The sequence below is a fragment of the Neofelis nebulosa genome, chromosome 5, assembly GCF_028018385.1.
Source record: "Neofelis nebulosa isolate mNeoNeb1 chromosome 5, mNeoNeb1.pri, whole genome shotgun sequence".
Lineage (NCBI taxonomy): Eukaryota > Metazoa > Chordata > Mammalia > Carnivora > Felidae > Neofelis > Neofelis nebulosa.
The window spans coordinates 78,005,897-78,014,076 of NC_080786.1; positions in this window are offsets into that span (position 1 = coordinate 78,005,897).

The window sequence follows — 8,180 nt, forward strand, 5'->3', positions numbered from 1 at the left end:
GCCGCAGTCGGCGCTGTCTCACTTTCCACCAGCCCAACCTCTTCCTCCTCACCTTGAAGGCACTATTCTTTTTAATTACTCTTGAAAGAAGGGGTTGAGATACTTAGTCACTTGGGAGGGGACAAGTGCAAATGGGGGAATCAGTACATCTGTTTCTCCCCCTTAGGTTCAGTGCCCCAAGAAAAATGACAGCACCACTACGTGAACAGGAAGCACCGTACTGTTTCCCAGCTTGGCACTTGGGAAAGGCACCACTGAGATAGCTCAGAATAGTGGGAAGAGCTCTGGAATTTGAAAGCAGATTGACCTGGGACCAGTATCTGGCTCTGTTACTTACTTAACCTGATAGCTTTGTAAACTTGCAAAGTTGCAATATCTCAGACTCTTCATCTACTCAGCAGAAAAATGGGGACAATGATGAATATTTTTCAGTTTGCATAGTTAATCCACGGGTGGTTGGAATGTGGAGCTCACAGAAATTTTATGTAACATTCCCAAGTCACTTGGCTAATAAGTGATGGGGTTGGGGTTCCAGCCCAGGGCTCATCAACTTTGTTGTTCATATTTTCTGGGGCATTTTGCTACCAGGCACATGAATGGCGAGCAGGTGCCCTCAACTCTTTTTGAGTCAAGCAAGGCATAAATAACTAGTTAGATGCCAAATCAAGAATATGCAAAGTTCCCTTGCTTACCCCCATTTTTCTTGGGACCTGAAGAAAGCCCCCCCCCCCTGTTTTTTAATCTATAAATAGTTGGGAAATTACTTGACTTACTCCATAAGCTAATTGTGAGAGCTAGACTAGTCAACGTCAGCAAAGGTACCCAGCAGAGTGTTCACATAGTAGGTGCTAATTAAATGGCAGCTAAGGCTGATTGTAAATTTGAGGTTTGAGATTACCTCTTCCAATGGGCTTTGTTGATAGTGACAGTGATTGTTGTAGCGGTGGAGGTAGTGATAGTAAGAGCAGCATTAGCTAACATAGAACTGGGAAGTCTTCAAATGCCAGAAATAACCCTCATTTAAATAATCTCATTTAAATTCACAACAAGCCTCTTAAATAGATACCATTATTTACTTCCGTTTTTTACAGATTAAGATAGCAAGGCATACAGAAAGAGAGTAAATCACTTGTCCAAAGTCATCTAACTAGTATGTGGAATAATACGGATCAAATCCAGGGCTCAGGGCTTAGTGAAGTCTCCACCCCCAGTGGATGCCAACATATGAAGCCCAAGTTCTGTTGAAATTTGTTCCCATGCAGAATATCGTGAGCCAAAGTGGAAATAAGAAGGCATCTTCCAGGAGGCACTATGACTGCTAAAGAGGCAGACCCCATTGGCCTTCTGGCTCTGATTCCAGAGCTGATCCTGGGCTTTCAAGAACAGTGCAAACAGCTGGGACAGAGATGACTTATCGTCACCAAGTCTCTCTCTCTCTGTGACTCCCCAGCCTACAGTTCCATGGCCCCCTTGCCAGCCAGTCCCCTCCAGAGACCCTGTCAGCCTTGCTGAGGCCAGTGGTATGGAGAAAGAGACTCGGGCTAACAGCTGGCAAGAGACTCACACAGTCACAAGGGAGAGGAGTGGAGCAAGGAAACCTGCTAAGAGGGGCTGGCAGGGCGGCCACCAGCCCGCTCATCTGTATGCTCTGGGGGCTGTAGTGGAAGACACTATCTGCGTAGTCATTTGTATGTGGGCCGTGAATCAGCCAAAGCTCATGGGTACCAGTCTGGGCTTCTGGGGGCTCTGACATCCCACTCCCTGCTTGTCCTTGTCTTCTGCCCCAATAATGGGATTGGGGTGTGTGTGTGTGTGTGTGTGTGTGTGTGTGTGTTGCATTTCCATATTAAAGAGGCAGAAGAGATGAAAGCCCTAAGGTCCATCCTCATCGGGGAGCTCAAGCCTAGAGGACACCGTAAGAGACGGTGTCCTCTCACTCTCCCTGTAGCTGCTCTGGAGTCCTCTCCCCTAGATTGTTGGCAGAGCTGCTGAGCTTCTGATTCAGTGACATTTTATAGGATCACTGTGTTCTTTCTTCAGAGCCAGTTGACATAGAACTGGGAACAGGAAGCCCACTGTCTCAGAGGACTGGTTCAAGACTGATGCTCCCCAAACAACTAACTGAAGGCTGCAGGATCTCAGAACAGTGGGGGAGAGGAAGGAACCAACGCCCCTTGTGTTCCAGGCTGGCATCAGGTATTGTCACAAATATGTGACAATAGTCTTTTCTTTTCGTCCCCTCAGGAATACTAGCAAGTAGGTAAAATTGTTCCACTTATGGGGAGAGGAAATTGAAAGTAAGGGATATCAAAGTGACTCACCTAAGGTCACTCAGTGAGCAAGAGCCCTAAAAGATCCTTAATACCAGTCTTCTAACGCTGTGATAACTTTTCCTTATGTCACGCACCTTCCAATCTTTGCCACAAGCCAGGATTTCTGGGTAGCATCACTGGTCACCACCACCATAAGGCAATAATGAATGGCGTGAGCTTGGAGGGGCTTACACATGCACAGTGGGTCATTGTGCCTTGTCTCCTTCTAGGCATTCTGAATCTAGACTCTAGGAGAAATTCTCATGGAAAGTCAGAAAAGGCTGCCAGACCAAATTGGCAGCCTCCATGCACATGGGCATGGACAGGGGTGGACATAATCAGACATAGACACATACACACACCTAGCAAAGGATCTTGGAGCTGGAAGAGAAGTTGTAGGTCATTTCATGCAAATCCCTGATTCATAGATTAAAGTTTCAGGAGTACAACTGAGCAGTTTTCTACTCTGTGCTCGGAGATTTATTGACTAAGCGTTTTTACAAAAGGAGAAATTGTGGTAAGACATCGTAACAAGAGACGGGTAGCCCCAACAATGCACAGGCTTACACCGTGATTATGTGACGGTAATGAGGTGGTGTGGTATTGGTAACAGTGGTGGCAGTTTTGGAGGTCGTGATGGAGGTGGTGGTGGCACTGGTGACAGAGGCGGAGGGGGCGGTGGTGCTGGTGGCAGAGGAGGTGATGGCAGCCAGTGATGGTGGAAGTGGTGGAATGTGTTGGAGCTGAAGGTGATGGTGGAGAAGGGGTGGAGGCGATAGGATGGTGGTAGAGGCAGTGATGGCGGTTAGACACGGAGGTGAGGTGTTGCTAGAGGAGGAGGTAAGGATACAGGTAGAAGTGCTTGTGGTAGTGGTCTTGGAGGGAACAGGGTTCTACCCTCTACGATTTAGGATGAGTTGAGTTCTGTGAAGCGTAAGGAGCCAGCGCGCACAGGGGGAGCCCCAGGCCCAGTATTGGCGGAGGGCCAGCTCCTTTCTAGGACACCAAACGACTGCCCCAATTGTCGCAAAGTAGCTCGCTGCTGTGAGGACAATGAGAAGTCCATAGGTCTCATCGGGCCCGTCCGGTTCAGGGTGCCATACGGTGCCGCTGGCTGCCCAGGTGCAGCCAATGTCCTCCATTCCCAGGTAGCCACATGACAGAGCCCTGAGGACTGGCAGACTCTTCAAGGCTTCTGTGGAAATGGTTATGATGGAGACATCGTTGGGCCCTCTGGTAAGGACACACATGTCTGTACCCAACACACATACTCACACACCCTCACACTTATACACAGTCTCTGCGAAGCTCGTGCTAGTTGTCTTTAAAGCCGGGAGATGCAGAATGGAGCGTGTGCTTGGCGTGCCCCATGCCCACCTCCGCCGTCCTGCTCGGGGCTGGTGACACAGCGCTGGAAGCTATGCTACTGGCTTAGTCACTGAGACACCACTAGCGAAGAAAATCAATATGTCGTTTGCCTCTGTGAAGTGAGGGCACACCAGATGAAGAGTCACAAAGGGTGGCCCTGACAACAGCTATCTGTGGTCCCCAAACTGCCTCTTGTTGAGTTTTAGCATCTCTCTCACCTGTCAGGAGTGACGTATGGGGTACTTGACAGAGAAAGCCCCCACTCTGTATCGTTTATCTTAACTGGTGTTATTTATTGGCTTCCCTTGGCGAGTAAATATTTTCAAGGCTGGTTCAGCATGGCCTCGACCCACGATGACTCCTGCCATTCCTGTGCGCCACAGCACCCCTTCCCCACAAAAGCATGTGCAGTTCATACTCCATGCACTCCTCGTCCATCACCCCTGTTCTCCCCCACAGTACCACTCAGATCAGACTCCCTAAAATGCCTCCTTTAATATGATCCCTTATTTCCTCACATGGGTGAGTAATAATTGCGAGGGCAAGGAGGTGGGAGAATGTGCAAATACCATTCCTTCTTGGTGCCTCGTTCGTGGGAGGTGCTTAGAAAATGAGCATTCACTGATGAGAAGCAGGGCTGGGGGGCACAGATGTGGAAGCTCTTCAGTTTTTTTCAAGGCCATGGTAACTGTAGTGCAGGGAGTCAGCTCAAAGCTTCAACAGCCTTTAGGAAGCAGAGGGCCCAACTCGGCATCACCAGACCACAAATCCAGCTTCCTAGGACTTCCTAGGACCACAGGCTGTAAAGACAGCCAGCAGGCAAAATCTCTGCCTGGACAGGTTTGCACAAGACAATGGCACGCGTCGATACCTGGTCATTCTCCAGAGACCCAATTTTAAGGGTTTCTTCTGTTTCCTGGTTACCTCCTTGAGGACAGGGTCAGCCCTCAGCAGCTACAGCCCCTTGAAACTCTGGACAGTGACTCAGAGATTAGCTATAAACAACAATTCATCCGTGGTCATAGGCTTAGGCACTGTGTGTACCTGGCAGCAATGTCCCTGCCACCCCAGCTGGCTTCTAGCCCAGATGCAAGGATTGGCCCCCAAATTCTGGCCGACTAAAGAAGCAAAGGCCAGTTTTAAGGAAATGGTCACTTTCCTTGACAAAATAGTACCGAGCTTCTCTGCAACAGATTGTATTGGTTGCCGATCGAACTTCCCAGCTGAGTCCTGATGTTATTCAGGCATCCACCTATTAGCAGCTTGTGGTATTCCACTGGAATCTATTACTGGTCCAGGTGTTGCATGTGGAAAATGTTTCATCCAGGCTAAGGAATTATAGCCCATGCTTGAGAAAACATCATACTTCTTGATATGCACAAAACACACGTAGCCCTGACAACCATTAGCAGTTATCTTAAAACCACAACGGAAGCCAGCTCTTGATAGATTCTGACACTGAGGGCAGCCAGGTGGAACATCAGAAAGAGCCTGTGTATTTGGTGCCATCAATGATACACAGATTACATCGTGCCTACGGCTGCTCTATCTTGGCCAATAAGACATTGTCTTATTGGGGCATCTGCGTGGCTCAGTTGGTTAAGCATCTGACTCTTGATTTTAGCTCAGGTCATGATCTCACAGGTTGTGAGATCAAGCCCCGCATCAGGCTCTGCACAGAGACTGCTTGGAATTCTCTGTCTCACCCTCTCTCTGCCCCTCCTCTGCTTGTACGCACATGCTCTCTCTCTCTCTCTCTCTCTCTCTCTCAAAAATAAATAGGTAGACATTAAAAACATATATATATATATTAACAAAAAGACATTGCTTTATTGTTCATATCAGTTTGATTCAACATGCTCTGTTCCTTGCAACCCAAAGGATCCTAAGTGATAGTCACTGCAAGACTGGCCAGGGAAGAAGACCCTCCATGTGGAGAAAGGCAGAAAAACAATGCAGGCCAATTCTTGTTTCCAAAGATTCACCTTCCATGGTAACCTCAGAGGGCACCTTTTAATGCCTTAACCACAACCTTTCTCTTAAAAATTCCTCTGTAGAGCAGAGGTCAGGGTAGGGTATTTAAACAATCTTTCACGCAATCTTTAGAGATCGTAGCGGGAAAATAAGCAAAGGGAATAATTTGTAGTTAGATAGTCTTGTTCCCAGATATGGTTTAGTCTTCTTCAGACTGTGGCTTTAGGTGTCAGTCAGTGTTCACTTGCTGGGCACCATCTAGCATCCCAGAATCACGCCTTAGAAATCCATGCTTTCTGATGTCTAATCTTGGAGCAAAGGAAAGACCCCAACAAGAAAAGGGAATCCTCTCTCCTACCTTTTTAGTTTTCTGTATCAGGTCCTGCCTCTTGTTAGAGTGATTGACTCAGAAAAGGCCACATTTCTCAACTCTAAGAAGAGGCCCTACTTGAGGCCACAATAGCTACAATGAATAATGTTACTGAATAATGAATGAGAAGGAAATTCCACCCCAGCAGGATGCATTGATAAAAGCACTGATACAAGAGCCAGACATCAGCCAGAAGGGGGACACAGGGATTACTTCTTTATAAGATATGCATTGGATCATGCCTCCTCACCTGGCATGGATCCCCAGGTCAGCTGGCCCCATGCCTCTTCAGCCCATGCTGAGTACAACATAGAAGAGACATTTCAGCACATACCCTCCATTCCCATGTTGGCAGTGGAGCACAGTAGGAGCAGAAGACTGGGACCCACTGTCTGGGTTTGGCCCCATTTCTGTCACTTGCTGACTGTGTGACCTAAAGTAAGTCACTTAGTCCTTTGAGCCTCAGTTTCCTTTTGTACGAGCCTACTACATAGGTTGTCATGGTGATTCAAAGGCTAAAGTATATAATGTGCCTCGCATATTAGTAGTTTCCCAATGCATGGTAGTTTTAGTTATGAGTAACCATTCAGCCAGTTTCCCACTTCCTTCTGTGGCCTGTCTATTTTCAACTCCTACCTATGTCTTTACAGCTCTTTCTTCTGCTGGCTTCCAAGTCACCCTCAGATTTGACACACGGCTTTTTCTTTCCTGAGTTACTCCATCCTGACAATGTCCCACAGTCATTCTTTAAAATTTTTTTTAATGTTTTTATTTATTTTTGAGACAGTGAGAGACAGAGCATGAATGGGGGAGGGTCAGAGAGAGAGGGAGACACGGAATCTGAAGCAGGCTCCAGGCTCTGAGCTGTCAGCACAGAGCCTGACATGGGGCTCAAACTCATGAACAGTGAGGTCATGACCTGAGCCGAAGTCGGCCGCTTAACCCACTGACCCACCCAAGCTCCCCTGTCCCATTGTCATTCTTGAAGAATGGACTCTGGCATCACCAGGCCCAGGACCCTTCTTGTCTCCACGTGTCTCCCTGGGTTGTACTCCCATCCATCACATCTAAACAGGTCCAACACAAAAGCTTTTGAAAGACTCTAGATATAGCCAGAGAAGACTGTCCCCAGGAAGATGAACCCATGAAGCAGTCCTCTTGGAAATGTTGGAGAGGCGCAAGGCTCTCACTGAGCCTTCGCCATTTCGATGATATGATGGCGTTGAATGGCAAAACATACCAGCTTGGGAGGGAAGCAAGTCTGGGCATTGCCAGCATAGTAAACAGTCTGATCTCTCTTAATAAGGCCCATCTGCCTGGGGTGGACCAGAGCCGACAGAATCTCCTGGGGCTACTAAAGCCAGATGTCTTTCAATGGGTTTTGCCATCGATCTTAATAAATACAAGGAGGCAGAAACTGGCATGATAAATCCAAAACAATCCCAGCCTGAAAGGCTTATGTTCAGAAACCCTCACCATTTCAAATCGATTCAATCAATATTTCCAGGGTATCTCCCATGAGCCGGTCACTGCACTAGGCACTGGGATTACAAAGATGAGTAAGGGGTATCTCTTATTATCTTGAAGAGGCTTAGAGCTGGAAAGAGAGGTGAAAGGGGGCCCAGTGGGGGCTGAGTAGGATAATAAAGTATTATAGGTTCTAAGACATGGGTATAAATAGGGTGTAAAAGGCATACTCTAAAAGGAAGGGTCAGTCCTCCTTGGAGTAGGAGGTCAGAAAAGTCTTTACAGAGGAAGTGACCCAGGTATCAGCACTAATTTCTGTGCTAGAGGCATTATCTATTTATGTATTACAAAACCCCTGTGAAGTAGATAGTATCGTCCCTGTCATTTTCAAAGATGAGGAAACATAAGTCCAAAAGCCACATGCTAATAAATGACTTTGGAACTTTGGTACAGTTCCAACAGTCTGATCACCCAGGTATTGGATGTCCTATTTTTGAGGATCTATTTTATTCATGCATATAAGCTTCCACTCAGCAATTATATAAGTAGATGTCCAGATATCTACTCATCATTCTGGGGGACAGGAAAATTCATGCAAGTAAAACCCACAAATAGAGAAGCTAAGGTAAACCCTCCTCCTTCATATTCCCACTTCCTTCCTCATTATCTGTCTCAGTTTTAGAAGTCTT